Here is a 22,495-nt window from a genome sequence, read left to right as displayed (position 1 = left end):
ATATCTGGAAGAAAAACAAATTTCAAAATGCTGGAATTTCTCAGAGATCAGAAATTCCTTTTTCCAGATATTTCTACATGAAAGGGTGCCAGTGATTTCTGTGGCACTTGGATTGCCTGTGTAAGACTGTCAGGCAGGTACAACAGCTGTATGGAGGAGGATGTGGCTGTACAGCATCACATCTATCACCTTACCATGAGGTTAGGCACCCCTCTGCCTTAGAAGTGGTAGCTGGGATTTCTTGTGCCTCCACTTTGTTCCTTTGTTACATCTGTTCCAGAGTAATAGCTCCTTTGCTGAGTCAGTTTAACGTTTCCATCTGTAAAGGTAGTGGATATCTTCGCTAGAAATGGGATTCTTGGAAGTTCCTAAGGGAGTTGGCTGTCAGCTCTCAGTACATTTCAGTGGGACATTTCGACCTAAGCCTGCTGCTAAAGGGGAATTTTGAGTTGTGCCAACTATTCCTTTAGATGACACTTTTTCCCCAACATAAAAGGAGAAAAAATAATGGAAGTAGGGAAGAGTCTGGTAGGAAAGGAATGAAAATAGTCCCAATATCTCCCTTTACCCAGTCTGAAGTTAGTGTTTCCTCCTTCACTGTGTCATTTTTGCAGTGTGAAATGGTCCACTCTCTGTAAAATCATAGAATCACTCAGGTTGGAAAAGACCTTAAAGATCATCGAGTCCAACCATGAAACTCCAGACTCTTTCTGTTACATTTTTTGTGAGAGCAGAGCAGTAACAAGTTTCACTGACTTACAGTAAAAGCAGAGGGTAAGCAGGGACAGGAAGTTTAGCTTATATGGGATAAATAAGGAGAACATTAATCATTCCAAAAGAAATGTGCAGGGTAGCAGAGCACAGAGGTGCGAGAGTGATCTTAAAGGAGTTCTGCTCCTCCTCTGCTGCATCCTTTCAGTGCCAGTTGTAGCTACTCATGCTTAGTTTTTGAGTACAGAATTGACTTAGGTCTTTGTTTTCCAATGAGTGCACCTCCAGTAGTCATTTCCACCACTATGGGGACAGTTTCACTGATTTTATTTCACTGCTTTTAATTTTCTAACATAGAGGACAGTCGAGGCTTACACTTACACAGATAAGAAAGGCATTAGAGCACATTTTTAAGCACTTTGTTCCACAAATGACAGTAAATTGCCCTTTCTTTGTTGGAAAGCAGTAGTTAAAGGAGACATAACTCACTTGTTTACAGCAGTCTTAATCCTCTGACAAAGTCAGCCTTAAAATGTTCTTGCAGAATTTGAGTAGACAAGAAGGAAAGATAAAATACTGAGCAATGGACCAAAAAAAAAAAAGAAATCAAATTAGTTTCAGTATGTCTGAAGGGACAACTGCAGGTACTACAAGGTTTAGTATTAAAATGTAAACTAATTTATTGAAAAACTGGAAAAATAGGAAACTTTGCAGGTGTAGCTTTATTTTATCTGGGTTATTCGTGACTGGGGAAAACTGTGACTAATCTCAGAGGGGTCTCATTTCAGGGACAAGGCTCTGGAGTAATAAGGTGATGCAATGAATAGGTAGCAGAAATAACTGGGGAAGATTTAGTTAGAAGAAAAAGAGAAATTCCTCATTTTTGCATCGGTGGTTTCTAACAATGTACCAACATGCACAAGATCTTTGTTGGGCAGTATTGTTCTAAGATCCCTTGAGTTGCTCAATAAGTCTCAGACTCAACGAGTCTCAGAAGACCGTTGGGGTATTTTACCCTTTTGTCCTGCCTCAGTGCATGTGACTCCTGCTTGCAGACTCCAGGACCTGGGTGATATATTCTCATTACACCTTGGACTTCAGTCCCCCAGTCAAATTGTGTGACCAAGGTGCTAATCCAGATGTTATTCTCCTTTCTGCTCAGAATCAGTGGCCCTGTTGGGCATTAAAGAAGAGCAGGCATCAGCAGTGTGACAATTCCCAAGCCAAAGGTGTGAGGATAAAAGGAGGTTCCTTAGGGAAACTAAACGAAAATAAACATTTTGACCTTCATAAAGGGTCAAAGAGCTTTGTCAGATCCTTCATCCGCTTTGCAGCAGTGGATGAAGGATCTTTCCAGTAAGAAAAGGGAATCAGTTCCCCACAGCAGAAATTTCCATGAGCAACTTAACAGGAAAGAGAAAAGAAGGCAAAACCAAAACAAACAAACAAGAAAATGAGCCAAATTCTTGCAGAGAGGAGCTGATGAGGGCTGGAATGAAGGTATGTGCCTTTCAGAGCCTCAGTGAAAGGAAGAGATTATCAGGAAGACCTTTCAGATCAGCTACCTGGCAGGATAAATTATATTCATGCCTCTCGCCAAGCTGGCTGTGTGTGCTTGGAATTGGTCTGCCTCAAAGCCATCTCTGAGTACTGGATGTTTTACAGGCAGAGGAAGGAGCTTTCACAGATAGCAGTCCACCTGGTTGTTTCTTTCTAGCTCTCTATCCTAGTGTGGATTAGCAGTGGAAAATACCACTGCCGTAAGACAGAAGCTGCTTTATATGGCTGAATTCAGGCTTCAGCCTGCTTTTAACCAGAACTAGCTCCCTGGGTTTCAGTGTTGGTTTTTTTTTTTTCTAATTGACATTAGTATAAAGAGGAGAACATCAAGTGATAAAAATCTCTTCCAGTAAGTAATCCTGGATCTGTCTTTGCCATTAAAGTCTCTCTTCACAGCAGGGTCTTAAGAAAGTTCAAGGAATGCGTGTCTGTAGATTCAGAAACAGGCACAACAAGTCTAAGTGCCTTCCTGAACCAGTGCCTTAAAATAACTCCACCAATGGCCATTTGTGCAGTGACATTTTGGAAATGTGCACCGCCTTATTAGAAAACTTGACTGTGAATACCAGGCAATCTACTGCGGTTCCTGGGATGTCAGCCCAGAATCCCAGCAGCTTCTCATCCCAGTGCAACTCAGAAGGGCAGTTTTTAAATTAAAATCTTCATGTAAAATGATAGATGCTGCAAGATGGGAAGCCTCATAAATTGAAAAATGTCAGTTGGTTTTGCAGAGGCAAATGAGAGGTTGTTTATTTATTTTCACCTCATAAACATTTCAGAAGGGATTCTAGCACTTTGTTAAACTGCTCCAATATTGGAATCTTCCAAGTTTATTTATACATACCTAGTAAGCTCCCAGAAGTAGCAGGAGTGCTTGGTTTCAGCAGCCCCACGGGTGGTGACTGCATACTTTTGTTGTACTAGATTAGCATTCTGATAGACAAAACCTGGGTAGAACAAGCACAGTAAGTGCAGACATTTGTTCTCCAAGGAAGTGTGGAATTCCACCAGTCCAGGTTCATTTGTCCGAAGCAGGTGTGTAGTTAAACGACCCTGTGTGTGCTTCTTTTTGTGGCTCTGTTTTCTGTTTGGAGATACTGGCTCGAATTCAGCGTCCATCCTACCAGCAGCTCACCTGCCACACATGGTGTAGCTAGGTCTTGCACCAGGTTTGGAATTCGCAGGGGTCTCACTGTAAGGCAGGATCCCACCCTGACATGTGGTTCAGCTCCAGTCCGGGTTATTGGCCAAATTCTCAGCTGCTGGAAAGTTGAGTTGATTCAAAGTCATTGTGAAAATCCGCACGGCTCTGTGCAGTGATTTATTTCCACTTGATGTCACGTTATTTGTGCTCGCTTGCCCCGCTGGAAACTTGCTTAAGCTAATGGAGTACGGAGGTGTTTCCTTTGATCTCAGCTGTTCTCAGAGAGCTCCAGTTCTCCTGGACCACAACTTCGTTTAGGTTGCACCAAACTAAATGCTACTAAGGACAGAGAAGCTATCTCAACATTTTAACACTGTGAGCTAATTTCTTATTTTTCTAGTTTATCCACCCTCCTGTGCTGTTTCCTTGTGTATCCTTTACCCTGCCTCAGCACAGTAGGACTGTCTAATATTTCCTGACCCACATCCTCCTCTGAAGTCATTCTGAGTGCCATCAGGACTGGCAGTGGTGCTCAGGATACCCCTGCTGACCATCCCCCTGGTTGTATTTTTGATCTAATATCAGTGGTAAAGCTTTCATCTAGTGGAAGTCAGCATGAGCCAACAAAGTCAGCAGTTCTGGGTCAGTGACAGGGAGATGAGTGTCATGGGCTAAAGCCACAGTGCAAAAGGTTTTTGCCTGGGTGTTAAGGGATGTGTTCTTGACAGACACCAGGCGAGGTTAACCATCTGGACAACATCTTCTGTATCTGTGGGTGTTTTCTGTTCCATTATTCTCATTAAGCCATGCACCTCCCTCATCTGGAATATCTCCATTGATTTCGGTGAGTTTCTCTGGATTTTCTCTAGCACTGAGGAGCATTTAGTTTGTTGCTTGTAATGCTGATGCTGTCTCATCCCTGTAAGGACTGTGGCAAATGGGCCAAATACAAAGTTGAGGTCCGCAAGGATATCCTCTATTGGTAACTCTGGGGACAGATTTTGAAGTCCTAATTATTATCTGTGCAGGATGTAAGCCATCCAGGAAATGTGTCGTAAAATAGTTATGCAAAATGAATATGAATTCCATTTCACTGGGGCTAAGGGGAAGTATGGCATGGCAAGAAGAAAGAAGGATAATGCACAGTATGAGTGTAAGGATATAGCTGTCTGAGGGGAAAAAGAAAAAAAAAAAGGAAAAGAACACAACAAAGAACACAACCCTACAAAGATTAATGTTATCTGTGGATCTTGCTGGCAGTGTTCTGGTGAATCAGTTGTTGCTACTACAACCATCTGTAGAATGCAAAAAGGATGAATCACAGCTCGTGGTTTCCAAAAAAGCAGTTGGGACAATTCCCTTCATTCCCAGCTCTATGGAGGTCAGTACCTAAAGCAGTTCTTGTCATCTGATGTGGGAAGGGAAGGAGCAAGTGACCTGTACCTTCTCTCCTGGGAACTCCCATTGGTGGAATGCTTTTTGTGTGCTCCAGAAAGCTGTTGTCACCGCCTGGGTGCCACCACACCAGGTGGCTTTTCCCAGGAACATGCATCTATCTTGCCAGTGCTGTAACCCATGTCAGTCACTTAGAGAGTTAATGTCCATCCTTCTGCTGCACTGAGGCTGTACATTGCTGGGCAAGAAGTGCTCCCCCTGCCCTTCCTCTGGGAGGTGTGTGCTCTTCTACTGCATTGGAAGGGGAAGGGAATGTGTTAATGGTCTGTATGTAGAAGGGTGACTTTTCCTGGCAGCACTTTTAGCTTTGCTTCCAGAATGTGTACAGTTATCATTTATGCTCCTTTAAATTCTTTCCTTTTCTCAGAAGAGGTTGGTGCATAGAAAGAGAATTTGGATTATCAGGCTGCTGGCACCAGCCTGCATTTTCCATTGTATGTGCTTGGAATACAGCTTGGTATTGTGCCTCTCTTGATTTGTTTACCTTTTCCCCTCCCCTCTTCCTGCTCCCCACAGTAAGTTGTTGGATTCCTCTTGTAATGATAAATATTTTAAAATGAAGCAAGGCATTAAGTCATTTTTACAATTTCTTTGAAAACATTAGAATTGCACATTTGATCTCCTGACACATGAAGAGCCCAGGGAAACGACCAAGAGCAAGACACATCTCTGATCCCCAGAGATTCACCACATCTGGGTCCTTACTGCTAGAAGAAAAGATTTGAAAATATCAGATTTGATCCTTCCTGATCCAGGAGCAAAGGGACCATGATACTGATGGAGAAGACAGTGTTTGCTGTTCAGGTTTTCTGTACTCTTCTAAACAGAATGGGGCTCAAACAGAAGAGGACAGGAGATCTCTGGATTCACCTGGATTGTAGAGTTTTACACAAGGATGCTCTTGAACCTCTCTGGGCTTGAACATCTGTGGTTTTGAATATCAATACTCCTGGCTTACGTGTATGAGTCAAGTATATTAATTTGAAGTCCTGCAGTGTGGATTCAAACCAGCCCCAAACTATGGAGAACAGAAATTATCACTGATTTACAGCCTACTGATGGGTTCCTGGGAAATGAGAAATCCTCACCTTACCTTGTTATGAACCACTGTTAATATAGTGAAAAAGGCCATGTTGGTTTCTGGGAGATTGGCCTGCTAAGTTCTGTTCATGCAGGGCTGTCTGACATAAAGTGTAATGTCTTGCTGCTGGCAGCTGCTAGTGGAGTGGAGAGAAAGTGTTCCTGCACAACCACACTGAGCCCAGGGCTTGAGACTGGGGAGGTAGAGGATAAACTTTCCTATGCTATGACCATGGACGCCTGTGATAGGATGATATACAGTTGTGGGTCCTAGGAAGCAGTCCTGTTTCAGAGCAAGCCATGGAGATATTACTGCTGATACTGCTGGTTTTTTACGTTAACACCTAGAAGAGATGTTAATGTAAAATAGAGTAATTTAGAAGTGACTGTCTTTCCTCAACTAGCTGTCATGGCAATGAAAACCACATAGCGGAGTTAGTCCCTGAGCCAAGGTTGTATGCAAAACACTTTTAATTCATGGAAACCAGTTTGTATATATTTGGATTATTTGAGTGTAAGAAAAGTCACTTTACAAGTCGTTGTCTGCTATAGGAATGGGAATTGTCATAGACTCAGAATATAAAAGCACTATATGTTTTTTGGTTTTTTTTCAGTGTATCAAGTCATGTGACAAACTAGAGGGATACCAAATAACATAATTTCAACACAGTCAAACAGTTCGTGCTCCGCTTGCATGGTGATTATGCTCTCAGTTTACACAGATCTTTGCACTCCTCTGGTGCTTTAATAACATCACTTTAAAACCCTGGCATTTTGGTAACATGAGGAGTGGTGAACACTCACCGCACCTCCAGTCATCAGTCACTGTCAGCTCCAGGCTGAGGTTTCTCTGCTTTCTAACTAAGTATGCTGAGCCTGAACTCCTTTTCTAGCACTGAGGATTTGACAGAGCCCCCCAGAAACAACCCAGGATGTATCTGGTTGGTGTGCCCAGCTGTCTGAAGCCCCAGAACCTGTGCAATATCACACTGTTCATTAAACCTGGCTGTGCCCCAGGGCAATGCATGTTACATTGCATTATTTGTATAGCTGTAGAACAGAGGACCTGCTAGAGATGGAGGGGAGTGGAAAAAAAAACAACTGAATAAGAAGATAGCCATTGCTTTGCAAAACTTACAGCATTGGGTAGAAGAAGGGATGGAAGAAGGACAGGGATAAGATGCTTCACTTCAGGGTTTTGTGTGATAAGTGCCTCAGGAGGGTCTGATTTTTCACTCCATTCACTCAAGGAAGCCAGGCTTTGATTTTGGTCATACTTGTGAGCACAGACAGCTCCACTGACTGCAGCATAATGCCAGCACTCTGTTATCAGGGCTTTTGACTCCAGAGTGGTTACTCTGCTTGTAAGCTGACTGCATAGAAACTAATCCTGTGTATGGGATGAGAAGACGGGGTCTGGCTGGCAGCTGGCTGTATTTTCCACTTATTGACTCTCTGCTTGATCCACTGACAACCAAATTTATCTCTCAGTGAAGTGGTCACTCCCTGCTCCTGACAGCATTGGGTGTCTCCAAACATTTTGAAGGAGTGGGGCTTACATCAATAGCATTACTATGCATTCAGCAACGTCTGTGTGCAAGCAGTGCCATACAGCTCAGCAGCCAGGCATTCCCATGGAGCTGCGGAGCCATGGCATCACACCCAGGGGCATGGGTTTTTCCCTGTTGGATGAGTAGAGCTGAGAGTGTATACTCTGTTCTTTTTCAGTGGCAACCTTAGCAGCCCACCTATTCTTTGTGCTTAGAACTCTCCTTGTGTTATTTACAGTATGCAAGGCCCTGAAAACCTCACTATATCATTTTTTTTTCCCCAGTGACAACTGGGCTTTGCTGCGGCAAGGCTGTGCAACAGGCAGTACAGATGCTTCAGGCCAATGAAAGATCTGCTTGTGACTCAGCACCCAAATTACTTTGACAATGATGCATGTGATATGATGCAGTCAGTAGAATCTAGTCACAATATCTAGTCGTGTGCTTGGTGGCAACGTGTTTGATTTGGGACTGCAAGATTGGGCTCAGAGTGCTTAGTCAGTATTATCTGCTCAGTTTCATTCCTCTGGTTGGTTGGTTTTAAATATATTTTGGATGCCTAATAATTCCAATAAGAAATTTCTAAAAGAACATCAGAAAAGCCATCCACAGTATTTAAATCACTATGTTAATGCAACTGAGCTCATGTGGCTAAGAGATTGCAAATCACTTTCAGAAGCTGTCAGCGGCTTTTTCAGTGCTTGTCCATGTCCTCCCGTGACCAGTGCTTGGAGAGTCATGTACACACTCGAAGGATTTGCTTTGAGCAGAGGGCTCAAATATCAAAGTGGAAAAAAAGCATTCAAACCTAAAAGCTGACCATAAAGCCCAGCACATCATTTTCAGAAGCAGAACATTATTGTTACTCTGCTGACAAACTTCTTTTGAGGGCAGCAGCACAGTCCAGCACCATTTGAGATTCGTCTTGAAGCCGCACGTAACCAAAATAAATATATGGTTACATAAGAAACTATGTTACGTTCTTGCTCTTGGGTTCCAAGTCTAATTGTAAAGTATGCACGACTTCAGTGTGCTTGCACTTAGGGAGCCAAAGGGCCAATCCCCTCCCGCCTGCAAGCCAGTTGTTTCACACCTGGGATGGAGCGACTGACCGGGTGGTGGGGAGATGGTTTTGTCCCTTCTGCTAAGAACTGTGTGTGAGAGGTGGAGGGTCTCTGTGGGATGGACATGAAGAGGACAGGTAAAGAGAGGCACTGAGCTCAGTGCTCCAGGGAAACACTGCTTTTCAAAGGGAGCAGTGTGTGGTTTGGGGGCATAGACCAGCTTGGTATGAGTAACCGAAGCACCAGTGCATCAATAATGATTTATATACCTTCATTAGTATCCACGCAGCAATACCTGTAGTAGTAGTGGCTTAATGCTGTGCAGGCTACAAGCCTGCTTTCAGCTGTGTATGCCTAGGGGAAGAATTATATTGAGGAGCTGTGACAAACCTGTGCTTTTAGAGCTAGGCTTTGAAATTTGGCAGGGGATAATTGTACTTTTTTGCCCCTGAAGGTGTAGTGAAAATATATGAATCACTGTTTATTCCCAAAGATCTTGGACACCAGAACTTTACATGGGAGAGAATAACTCACAAAGGGATTTAGTTTGCTTCAGAGCTGAGATACTCATGAAAATTCTCGTGGAAGACAAACGTAGGCCTGCTGAGGGGAAGGATCTGGCTGTGTGGCTGATACAGTGCAGGGAAGGATGGAGAAGCACACAGCAAGAATAAGCAGGCAGTTTTAGGACCCTGATTTTCTGAAGTTGGCAATCCCTCTGCTTTAATCAGGCACAAATTGTTCAGTTCCATGCAGAAGGGACTGGATAATGTTTGCTGTCCTGTACTCTGTATGAGAATAAAATAAGTTCTTCTTCTTGGCTAGGCTAGAGTATAGCAGCAGCAGAAGGAAAAGCTTGATAAGATCCAAGGGCATTTTCTTCGTCATTATGTTCTGAAGAGGGCTTTGGAGGCCCTGGCTATAGGACACTATACACTGCTCAGTATTCTGTCTCAGTTTGTAGACATTAAGTGTACATAGCAGAATAATATGTGTGTGTGTGAGTGTGTGTGTAAGCTCCTAAAGAAAGGACATAGCAGTAAAGAAAATAATTAAAGTATGCAAAGCACCTAGGCAGGATAGTGACTGCTGTAAGGCCCCATGTAGAAATGAATGCTGTCAAGATGAAAGGCCACACATTTACAGAAGATGGTAAGATAGTTACCTATGAAGATCAAAGAAAAGTGGTAGCTGCTTTAGGCAACAACAGTTTGGGAAAAAAAGGCAAAGTATCATCAACACTGTCTTACACCTGCGGACAGTGAGTGTCAGAAAGCTTAATCTAAGGACATCTAATCAAGGCAGAAGTGAAAGTGAGAACAGTCCTGTGCACCAACAGGTCTGAGGACTGACTTTCTGGAAAGCAGCTTTTAAAAAGGGTCTGAGGGTTGTGGTGAAGAAGTTGACTGTGAGCCAGCAGTAGTCCTGCAGCAAAGGAACCCAGAATGCTAGTGCATGCACAGGTCTGAAGTGTTGTGTTCCCCCACATACTGGAAGGACCACAGAGATAATTATGGGCTTGGATGATCTGGTAGATGAGGAACAGGGTAAGAGAGCTGGGACTGTATAGCAGGGGTGATCTTATCAATGCATATAAACACCTGATGGGGGAGTATAGAAGACAGTGCCACACTCTTTTCAGTGGTGCTCAGCAAACATACAAAAGACAACAGGCACGAACTGGATGAATATAGGGAAATTACACTTAAAAATAAGTGATTTTTTTTTTGTTTTCTTTTTTGTGATGTTGATTGAACAGTGAATCCTCTCCTGAATAAACTTAATAGAATAAACTCTCCTGAATACCAGAGTAATGATTACAATGAAATGGTTACTGTGGTCCTGGACATCTGTTCTTTTTTGGTTAAACATTGCCAACAGAAATATGTGTTCAGGTATGGGACTTCACGTGCACAGATGGTCTGTGCATGTGTGGATACCTGGAGAATCCCTACACAGGGAGGTGAGCCAGAGCTTCCGGCCAGCCTGCCAGAAAAAAAAATAAATGTAAAAAATTGCTGAATTCCACCTAGACAGAATTTCCAGCTGGGAAAAAAAAAAAAAAAAAAAAAAAAAAAGAAAAAAAAAGAGAGAGAGGATGTGTCTGGGAAAACCTGGACATGAGCTATTTGTGCCTCCAGGATCTTGTGCTAAGACTCTGCACAGAGCAGTAGAGCAGTTTCTCTTTGAGTAAATACTCAGCTACTCAAGCAACATCTTCACACCCCAGAAACAGTATATTCATCACTCAGTTACAATGGTGGGTTGCTTGTTACTTATTGCTCTTTGTATTTTTCCCTTTAAAACTCTTTGACAATTTCAGACAAGGGAAAGAAAGGAGAGTGCATAGTTATGTTTATGTATAAAGATTTGCTGCTTTTGTGAAGTCAGTTCAGTTGTGCCACTGGTTTACTTTGTGCACATTGCTCGAGAAAAATAGGCTGTAATGAGAATCTGATGTGGGATTTATGTTCACTGCTTTTTATGACATCTATGACATATAGCTGTCTATGTGTTTCACTGCTATCCGCAGAGCCATGACAAATACTTTAATGCAATATGCTGCAAGTTGGGTGACCTCCCAGGCAAGAGAAGGGCAGGAACAATCGAGGAGATGATGGTCAGCACTCAGTAATTTGTTCCTGTAATGGTACGTGGGTCTACCCTAATCAGCAAGTATCTTCCTCTTTACAGAAGTGCTTGGTCCATCGCTTGCAGCAAACCCAAATATCGGTAACCAGAACTGCAGCTACCTCTAGAGGGCGATGATTGACTGATTAATGTTTGTGCTGTGATTGAAAATGATTACTGGCTTATCCTGGATTAATCCAGTTGCGATCCTGCAGCCATTTAGCAAATTACAGCTTCACCGCAGAAAGCTGCAGTGAGTCTAACAAAAAAAATATCTCTGTCCAGTTGAAATGATAGAGGAAATGCAGCCAAGAAGCATAGCAGAGTTTGGCCAGAACATTAGGATGGATTTACAAACTGTTGTGAGATCTTTAATTATCAGTAGTACCAGAAGCTTTCATTACTAGAACAGCATTTGCTTGTGAGGTTCCTTGCAGGAACCAAACCATAAGGACATTTAAACCAGAGCAAAATAGGGAAGGAAATAAAATCAGTCCTCAATTGCTCTAAATTTCTAGGATCATGTTAATAGCTTGTTCTGGTTAGCCTCCAGCACAGAATGGTCCCACTGTGTGAGACGTACCAGCAATGAGAGCACAATACCTGATTAACATCATTTGGCACCGTTGCTTCTCGGGAGAAGCAGGTGCCCAGCCCCAGCTTTGCATGGCTGCATCTTCTTCTACCTGCTTGCCAGGTAAGAAATGACTGTTCGTGTTTCCTGCAGCATCCTGTTGTATGCAGTCCTCCTGTGGCATTGCCCAGTTCCAGACCGCTCTTTATGTTTGAAGAACATCACTCACCTTCCCCTTTTCCAACTAAGACCATTGCCATTTTGCTACTGAGCTACTTTCTTTAATTCTTCTGTATCCTTTCTCCTCCATCTTATTTCTCAGCTCTGGTCAGAAAATTGTTAAGAGTTGTGTAAAAGAAAGTGTGAAGTCGGGACAGAATTCAAGACAGATGTATTTTTTCTTCTTGTGAGCATGTCTTTGAATTTAGCCTGCTGCTGTACATTGCCAGGTTTGTAATTAGCTCTGAGCTGAAGTACGTGCCCTGGAGCCAGGATGCACACTTCCAGTGCACCATGCCACAGGGATTCATGGGTCAAAGGGTTTATTTCAGTGACAAGTGACATCAGCATGCACATCATCAGAACCACTCCTCTTCCCTCTTCCTTAGTGCAGAAAGATGGGCTGCTCTCTGTGTGTCATCTTTATATTTAGCATTGACTCCACACACCATGGCTACAGGGGGTGGCAACTCAATCTACTGACTTCCATTTCTATCTTGCCAGTTTGAATTAGTACCAGGCTGGTGATGGCTCAGAGTTTATCATTTGTGTAGTAGTTTGAGGCCTCTTTGCATGGCTTTTTGTCCTGTGGACCACTTCTTCCATAGCAAAAAAGGCCTCATCGCTCTTCCTAACCATCTTGGGCCATGAGTCAGTGTCATATGCATGAAAAATAAAATGTATTTTTCATTTCCAAATGCATCCTTCTGCATCATACCATGACTGTTACAGAAGAAGCATGCATTCCAATTAGCTGTCTTTGTTTGGGATTTTTGCTTCATTTTGCCAGTACTTTTTATGGATGCATAGTTGTCATGACGCAGAGTCTGTCACAAGCACCAAGGGCTTAAAAGTATATGCAGAGACTGCTTGTAGGAAGTCTAGTGTTCCTGAAAATGTGACTGGCTTGATTTTTATACACTACCTTCACCTTGTGGGTTTTACTTCATTAGCTGCAAGGATTCAGCTTAAAAGGAAGTGACACAACAAGAGCTACTTGGGTAGCTTACAGATTTCAGAATAGCTGTTTTAAGATAGTTTTTCCTTCTGAAGAAACATACCTTTAATTGGAAAGCATGCATGTACATTGTTAATGTAGATTCCCTTTCCCATGAAAGGGAAAGCAGATGAATCATCTGCTCTCAGGCTCTGTATGTCTACATGAAAGCAGGTGGGAATCACCTTGCTTTTTGAAAATTCCTCTTATGTATTCACTGAGAATACGTCACAGGTATTTTAGAATGTTTCTCATTCTCTCATCAAGCTATGAACAACAAAAATGATCTTGGATATTTTTCCCAAACCAGAAATGCTGGGTGTTTGGTTAATCCCATAGAATGTTATTCAACTTTAAGACTGGTCAGAATTCAGCCAATTTTATCAGAATTGTTTGTTTCAGAAAATAAAAATAGGCTGAAGACATCAAAAATAGGAATATCTCAGTTGTTTAAATGGAACCACATGAATCAGTACAATCAGTACTGGCGAGTACCTAGCTTGTAAAGATCAGTTCTAAGGAAAAGCACTTGTAGTTTTCATTCAAAAAGAAAGGGAATATTTGATAATTTCTTAGGTTTTTGGGACAAACCTGTCAAAACTGGATAAAAAATCCATTTTTCTAACTTTCGTGTTGTTCTTATTTCCCAGACAAAAACCAGAATTATATTTCTAATACAAGACTGTACTTCTAATAACAAATGCATCATTCCCTGAAATAGTCTCAACAATCCACGTAGTGAGTCCCACGCTTTTGCTTCATGGAAATTCAGTAAAAAATTAGTAAGGACAAATCTGTCACTTTGGCCATAACACCTTCTAGATCCAGCACTATTTGTGTTGATCTATAAATGACAGATATGTGACTTTATGAGAGTAACCTGTGACCAATGAGAGGATGACATGACTTGGAGAGGCTGGCAGGTAGGGTGCCCGTGAGACACTAAAAGCACTTCTGCAACTTGGATCAGCATGGTCTGACATTACTGGCACATGTTTTAGTGGGAGAAGGAGAAGTTTAAAGGTGCAATATAGCAAAACCAGCAAGCATATGTCACCATATTTGCATATCATTCCTAAAGCTTTAAAGACAAGGACTGACAAACTCAAATATAGTTTCCATTGGCAAGGCTGATGAAAGCAAGGGCAAGATTGCACAACGCTTATATAAGTGAACTCTTACTAACGCCAGTTCTTGAGTTAAATAAGACTTGTCTGCTGAAGAAATTAGGGAATTTTTGAGTCTTTTCAGTTGATTTGCCTTCCCTCCTCCAATTTATTTTTATTTTCTTCATAGAGAAAATCTAATTTCATTTGTTCACTTGAATTTAAGATCATAAAATTCCTACCAAACTCCTGGTTGCCCTAACTTAGCTAAGTGTGTTGGAAGTATAATTAAACCTCAGCAAAGTTGAGGACATCTGTTCCTTGGGCACTCTGCCAGCTAAGTAACCACCACACACATTTTTCATTATCTGGGAAGCTTCTTTATCAGCTTTCTCCCGAAGGTGTCAAAAAGATATCTGTAAGTTGTTGCTAAATTGAAGTCACTTGCTATTTGATGACTGTTAACGCTCTATACTTTCTTTTTCCCCCTAGAAAAAAACCCACAAATGGTGAGTGCAGGTAACGTGTCCTATTCTGAGGTCATCAGCAGCCCATGAAGATGGCTGGTTACTCACATCTGAGTCTCTTTCACCTCCTGGTCAGAGCTAGTGATAGTTATGTGTATCAGCATCCATTTCAGAAATCTTTTAGACTATGTGCTTTTGTAGGAAGAGAAGAGCAATCAATTCATGTTGAATTAGAGGAAGTGTATATCACTTACCAAAAAGGAAGACCCACAACCTCGTGGTAGTTCCAAGTAGTAAAAAAGTAATTGAAGCTTTATTACCAGATTATCAATTAGCAGAGAGCCTGAAAGAAAATCTTAATACCTGATGTTGGACTTCTCATGCTCTTGGAGTCAAAGCAACTGGCAACGTGGCTGCATTTCTCCTGCTCTTTACTGAGCCCAGCATCCTCCTGTCTTGTGAGGCACCGAGCCTCAGCCATTCTTCAGGTTTCCCCCAAGCAACCTGATCTAAATCAGATCTGGAGGTTGGTGGCTCTGCCTGTGGTAGGGGGTTTGGAACTTGATGATCCTTGGGGCCGCTTCCCACCCAAGCCATTCTACAATTCTATGATTTGTTGTGAAATACTGAAATGCATAAGTTGCAGGCATTCAATGGTCATTTCTCAGTTTACTCATGTTGGTACAGCCTGTGTCTCTTATCAGCCCTACCCATACTAAGCAGAACGGAGCCCTGCAGAGACCTAACTTGAGATGGAACCTGTAAAATCTCCCTCAGAAGTAAATGCTGGCAAGTGCTGCCTTGTGTTTGTCCAACATGAGAAAGAGAAGAAGGAAGCTGAGTGCATAGGACTGCAGTTGCTGCTTGGCAAAACCTCACAATCATATATAGCAAAATTACCCCATCAATCTAATAATAACTTGTTATTACACCATGGTTACCTTTTTTTCTGAGATCCTGCCCGTGTGTTTTATGCAGATCAATCAAGTACTGCCATGTTTTTAGGCTCCAGCATCTCAATGTAGGTAGCTGTATAAAACTGAGACAGGTCCAGTTCTTTCCCAATGGCAGCGTTTTGGGCTGTTTCATCAGTTTGGTGTTTTGCTCTGTGCTTACCATTCTGCTGCAGTTCTAGTAACCACAGGGACCCATTTAGACTTCTGTGGTGGCTATTATTATTTTGTTGTACCCCACAATGGAAAACAGTCCCAGCCTACATGCTCCAGCATGGTGTGGATGCTCCTATGGCTATGCATATTTTGTAGCACTTGACTCACTCATACTCAAAGATGTGTGTTCTGAGAAATGCTGTAAAAATAATTCCTTTGTCTTCTGGGGCTGCAATTTGTATTGTCTTCATCATCTAAACAAGGCTCTCTTTCTGTGTTTACTTTTTTCTTTTTTTTTTCTTTTTTTTTTTCCCCTTGATTCCTCAGTTGGAGTGTGGTGGAAACATTCTCTGCAGTGAAGAATCCTGATCTGGCACTTTATGGCAGCTCTGCAAAATTCTGCTGCCATCTTTGTCTGGAAAAATGAGCTGTATTAAAAAAAAACAACCAACCAACCAACCAAAAAAAACCCCAAAAACCAAACCTTTTATTTTTTTCTAATCACTCCAATCAAGACAGATGATGAAACCAAAGATGTAGCTCCCTGGCTGGTATTTTTTTGCCATGTAATGCAAAGCAACATTTGAAATTTCCTTTTACTCTCTGTTGGTTATAGCAGGTGCTTTTGGAAAGTCAAACTATTTTAAAAGTACTGTGCCTACCTGTTGAGAGAATAAAGTCATTGTGAACAAACTAATAAGGAGTCCGCACAGCTTGGAATTGTAGTCCCCCAGATTAGTCCACAATTTCTATGTGCATTAGTTAAGAAATGAGATAAACTCATTCCTAGTGTACAGGCAAAGAAGAAAATAAAAGGTCCTCTGCTGCTGCCTAGGGAAGATTCTTCTGTAGCTCACACAACAGTGATTTCAATAGCTGAAATAACGTGTCTGAAAGACTTCAGTTCTAGTAAGCTGCTTTACAAAAGCACACTCCTTTTCTACTGCTTATCTCATGCTACTTAATTTCTTCCTGAACGAGGTACTCTTTCTGTAAAGTTATTTCTGTTGTGCCCAGGGAGTACAGTTAAAATATATGTATATTTAAAGTCATTAGGTTTCTCTACTGCAGTTTGTAGAAAGGAGGGGTTAGAGGAATGGTGATGCTGTGGAAATTATTGCCACTTTCATGGCTGTCTCATACTCTGAAAGAAAGAAAAAAACACACAAAACTACACACAACAAAAGTTGAGACCTTTAATTATAACCTAATCATCTTAATCAGAGCAATAAATATAACAAATGTGAGGCAAGTATGTGTGTGAGAGTGCAAGACAGAGAAAGGTTTAGGGCAAGGATCAGTGGAAAATCTTTAGAAATGATGTAAGAGAAAGCAAAGGCAGGGATTGGAGTTTGTAGCCTACAGCAGAGACTATAAAAACTCTGAAAGAAAGCTGAACATTAGGGATAAGTTAGGGAGAAGAACATAGCAGGACCATTAAGGTTGGGATTGCTTGTATCCAATGCAAGGTAAGATGAGTGAGGACAGAGAGGTTTGGCATATTTTCTGTGTCTCTGTGCTCTGTTTACTTCTCTGCTTTCTTGCTTTCTATGCTTTCTTCTTTTTACTTTTTCTCCTATTTTTTCACACTAACAGGCATGCACAAAGTACACACATGCCCATGTCAGATGGGAGAAGTGCAGCTTCTTTTTCCAGTTCGAGATTAGGTAACAAGATGCCTATCACCTAGTATTTTTGGTACTAGAACTGAACTAATAATATCCTGTGGAAACTTATTTCTTTCAGTTAATCAGCCAATATTTAAACAAGATGTGTCTGTGTTTTACAACACTGACTAGTTGCTTTCATGCCTTTTGCAGTGCTTCTGCAGCAAACTGCTGTCTGGTTTTATTGTTATGGATTTGCTTGTGTATGTTATTGTCAAATACATATTACTTCTTAAAAGCTGAAAAACTGAAAAGCTATGACAGAATAATTCCTTTGCATTAGTGTATGTCATACACAGTAGATAAGTTAGCAGCGTGCAGTATGTTGCAAAATACAATGTATACCATTGATTTAGGGAAATATTTTTTCTTTAATTTATGAATCTGCCAAAAGGTTTTTGTTCTGTCCCCTATGAGATAAACGAGCCAGATTCTGCCACATTTCTGCAGTAACAGAATAATCCTGCAAAAACATTCCTACACTGACAGAGCAGTTATCATTATCCAGTGATCTGATTACTTCAGCTTCGTACCACTGTAAGTGAAGTCAGACTCTGATTCAGTGATAGTCATTGCAATTTCTCCATTCTGGGTTCAAAACTATTTCACCACTTCTTTTTGCCTCCCAGACTGGAGTCATGCAAGTAAATACATGTGCATAATCTTTGGTTTAGATGTCCAGAGGCTACTGTGAAGTTCAGATCCCACTCATTTTTGAAGCACAAACACACGCTGCCTTCAGCTTTCCTTGCTTGGCTTTTCAGTCTGGAATGACTGTCCTCATGGGGAGTGCAGAGCTGAAAGCTGAGGAACTGTGAGGACATTTTGTGCCCCTGCCCATTGATTCACTTAGGAAGCCAGGGACAGATGATTATGCTTACCTGTCTCTGCTCACCTCTATCCAAATTGCAGCTTGGCTTACTTTCCTTGTAAAACACTTCAAGCATCCTGAGGAGTAGAAGGCAAGCAAACAAACAAAACAGTGTAAATGATGGGAAAGCTGCAAAACCAGGTATTCTGTAGTATTTATGAATACCTACCATGCTGCTTTCAGCAGGCTGGGGCTTGGTTTTCACTTTTTAAATGTATGACAGGAGTATCTCTCTGGGCTTTTTAAGGTGTACATTTAAAAATTTGAACCAGATGAGAGTTGTAAGAACTCTCTTGATGGACCCTACCAAAATTGCAAGTGGTTGCAGCTTCCCTTTTCTTGTTGGTCAACCCAAAGAAACAGATTAATCTGTAATTTCCCTTTGCAATTCATCTTCATCAAGTAATTGAATTTTCTTCTTCTTACCTGAATACCCTTGATCAGAACATTTAAAAGCTTTTATCCAGTAAATCAGTGTCAGGGTTTGATTCTCTTGTTAGCAAATTCCAATGCCATTCTTTTCTCTTAAGACATTATCTCAAAGGCACATCTTGAAGGTTATTTTTACTGGCCTTGAAGTGGCCTATGTCTTTGTACTGATAATATATTCTGATAATATGCTCTCCATACCAGGTATAAAGATCCATTTATCACTCCAATGCCGTTAGGAAAAAAACAACAATATATTTCTCAATTTTTATTGATACAGTACTTATTTTTATTTTAATTGCTGATAATGGCACTCCAACAACAAAGTTTTTAGTTCTCATGCTAAAGATGAAGGAAGAAAACTAAATGTGAAGTTACTGGAAACATTAGGAAAAGTTGGTGAGTTCAGTCAGTAAATATATAAATGATTTAGGGCTGAGAGTTTGTTGGCAATGAAGAATAATCTAATAATGTTTTGTTTTCCATTGTGCATACCAAGAATACTCACTCAACCATCTCACTTAGGAAAGGTGGAAATAGACTATTCTCATTAACAGATGTTTTCTTATAATTCAAGTGTCCTTCTTGTCTGATAGTCTCTGGGCTCCTAGATGTGTTCTGTCACTCTAATTGTGCCTACTGCTTCCTGGTCTCCTACTTTTATGGTCTTGATATGAGCTGGGAGGTTTTTAATTGCTGTAATGCTGCTAGAAATGGAAATGTAGTCAGTTTTGTAAGATGTCCAACTTGTCTCCTTCCCACCCATTCCAAGGAAATTTGTCCCTGTTTGTTCCATTGGGTTTCATTCTCTTTCTGCAAACAAGGAGATGAGGACCACAACTGACTTTTTCCACTAGTGTTTTTCCACCTGTGTCAGTTAAATTTCTCCTGACAGGGCAGTATTCATTTTGCGGCACAAGCATTTGTTCACTTTCCATACTCTGCGTGGAAACCAAGGTGCCACATCTTCAGCCTTTCTTCTTCTGAGTGGTGTGATTCATGTGCTGTCCCATACACTGAGCCTGCTGTGGGCAGGGACCCAACCACCTCAGAAACTGTAAAGGTGACAGAAACAGCTGTTTGTGTGAGCATCCACCAACAGCATCTGCTTCTCCCAGAAGAACAACTGTCAGTAAGTGCATCTGCATTTCTGATGGAAACTTCAGTAGAATGAAGGCTGGGATAACTTGTGATGGTATGAAAACTCTGGTAGTTTGGGCCCAACACTGAAAATTGTGTCATTAAGATGGAAATAATTGTTAAAACGAAGGTTTTGAAAAATAATGGCTGATCCCAAATGCCTTCTTGAGAAATCTTTATAGAATTTCATTTTCAGAAAGTGGAGCATTCTTGTCCCCAAAATATTGTCAGACCAAATGTTTTGTTTGGGGCGCAGGTTATACCCAAATAGCTTCTAAGAATCACTAGTCTTAAACCTCTTGCACAAGTTCAGGAATTTTACATTCTCTGTGTTTGCATCAGATGAAATCTGCCTGCAACTATTTATCTACATAGTTGGGAAACTGAGAATAGAGGGAGATTGACATTGTAGAAGTTGACAAGTGTCTGTGCTATATATCTGATAAATTGTATAGAATTGCTTAAAAATCTAAACCTACTCCAGGAAACACATTACTAATAACATGACGAGCCTGACTGACTGCCTGCATTTCATTATGTGACAAAGTCCCATGTCCCTTGCCTCAGTGTCTTGCTTCAGTATCTTTTTAGAAAGCAGTATGTAAGAAGTGCTCTATATCTCATCTGTGGGGTGAGAACAAAAACAACACTCTAACCTATCTTTGGACTCTGCTGTTTTTCTGAGGGTGGGATATATTTTGATTTTTCTCACTTTTCTTTGATATTCACGTGACTAGAAAATTATGCTTGAGATAAACACTGTCCCTTAGGAGTTTCTGGAAGCGCTAGGATTGCTGCTATGCACATATTTTTGGCTTTGTGGTAATGAAAATGCTCAGAGGATCCATCATACAGCTTTTAAAAGTAGGGCAAATCGGTTTCAGGAGGAGCAGGCTTATTCTCAGAGTTTCACAGAGGCTATTAATAAATTGTTCTTGTGGCAAAATACTCACCATCATGATTTTATTTATAAGGGAGATTGCCATGAGGGGTCCGGTCTGAGGCTGAGGAGACCGGTCTTAAGACTTGATGATGATGGAACCTGCATAGCATCACAGACCTTCACAGCTATTGGGTGGTGAAGGTTTCCCAACACCATTCCAGTGCTCACACAGGAGAATGACTGCAGTTCTAATGAGTCCTACTGCCAGGAGTTCTCCTGTGCCCAGGGGACAGTTGGGGCTTGGTTCTGTGCGTATGTACAGCACAAAGCCTCACGTCTCCTGGGCTCAGCCACATCATGCTCCTTGCAAGAGCAAGGTCCTCATTTGCAGGTGAGCTTGGATGTGTCCCATGTTGGTGCTGTGACAGCAAGCAGAGCATAGTCATCAATATATGGTGGCAGCTGAAGTGAAAGATTACAGTGCAAGGCATGATGTCTTGCCTCGGCTCTCTTGTTAACAAGCCAGCAAGAAAAATAAAGCTCTTGTGATTTATTCTTGCAGGATAATCTCTGTAGTAATGTGAAATATGATAGTTCAAATGGGTAAGAACAATGACAGCTGTTATTGTTTTTGACAGGCAATGGGTTTGGAGCTTGGTGACAAATTGCACGCTGTCTGGGCTTTGTTCAACCCACTTATCTTCAGGATGTCATTTTATTTTTTTATTTTTTATTTTTGGAGGGGGTGTTGTCTTTTTTTGTGTGTGTGTGTGTTAAAGAAAAACGTCTTTTAAGTCCTTTGTTTTGAGGTTGGAGACATAAAGTTTCTGTTTGGTAAAGAATTTTGCTTTTTTGTGATCTTGGAAAAAGGTTCTACACAGATTCCTTAAAAAAAAAAAAGGTTTGAAGGTTTATCCTGCTTTGATAAGGTAAAATAACATTGTCTCTTTTATCTTTAATTGTATTTTAATTGGACCTGCAACAAAGATACTTATTTGTATAAGGAATTTGAGTTTTGACACATTTCAAGCTAAAGCGTCATTATCACTAAAGCACATAAATATGTCTGAATTTCAGACTTGCAATTACATTTAGTGAATGTTAAACCCTATTTTATGTCAGATAACACCAGGCCAGACCCTGAAATACTGAAGACACAAAATAACACCCCAATCCCATGATGTATCTGTGCAAAACCAGTGGAAAAACAATGGAAGAGAATGAGGCTGAATTGCTCTTTTTTCCTACTATGGTCACACTGCTACATGGCAACCCAGCACAACTGGACTTTATTGGACTTAGTTTTGCTCCCTTTTAAACTAGTGATATTGCTTCTCAGCTACTGATTTCCATTGGAGCTAAAGCCAAGTTTCAAGTCCTTACAATTTCCTCTGCTTCTAATTTCACTGGCGTCGAGTTCTGACCAGTTAATCAAATGTCTTTTGTGTTGCAGGTGCCTTAATGTTTATTTTGATTAGTGTACTAGCTGCTATTTTTAGCTCTTTGGTCCTAGGGATGAATGAATACCAGCACAGACTTTAAACCATGATAAACATGTGTTTTTAACCTTGCCATTTATTTTTATGTCTCTGTATCCAAATAATCAGGATGTGGTTACCTGTGAAGGTAGTAGACTACTACTTAGAATTTCAATGCACACCCACGTACAAAAATATACATTGTAGAGGGCCAGAGCTTTAAAAACACCAAGCCAAACCCTTGTCTGGCTTTAATGGCTTTTCATATCAAACTGAAGGATGGTGTTACCACCTGGTTTGCTGCTTTGGCTTTGTCCTTTGATTCCAGTAAGCTTAGTCTGCTCACTGGAGAGATTTGCT

At 41.2% G+C, this 22,495-nt stretch overlaps 1 protein-coding gene across 5 annotated transcripts in view; it reads left to right on the top strand.

Annotated features, from left to right (window-relative positions):
• OSTN (osteocrin) overlaps nt 1-22,495 on the top strand; it is a 96,640-nt gene that overhangs the window by 67,201 nt on the left and 6,944 nt on the right. Inside the window, exon 1 of one of the 5 annotated variants that reach the window (XM_052686429.1) lies at nt 17,060-17,136. The exons of the other annotated variants lie outside the window; for them this stretch is intronic. The gene's annotated coding sequence lies outside the window, so the exon portion shown is untranslated. Of the gene's footprint in view, nt 1-17,059; nt 17,137-22,495 lie in introns of those variants that run through there. 5 annotated transcript variants of the gene reach the window in all.

The sequence above is a fragment of the Tympanuchus pallidicinctus genome, unplaced genomic scaffold (genome assembly GCF_026119805.1).
Source record: "Tympanuchus pallidicinctus isolate F22 unplaced genomic scaffold, pur_lepc_1.0 scaffold22, whole genome shotgun sequence".
In the NCBI taxonomy this organism is placed as follows: Eukaryota; Metazoa; Chordata; class Aves; order Galliformes; family Phasianidae; genus Tympanuchus; species Tympanuchus pallidicinctus.
This window is presented reverse-complemented; position numbering and strand designations above follow the sequence as displayed.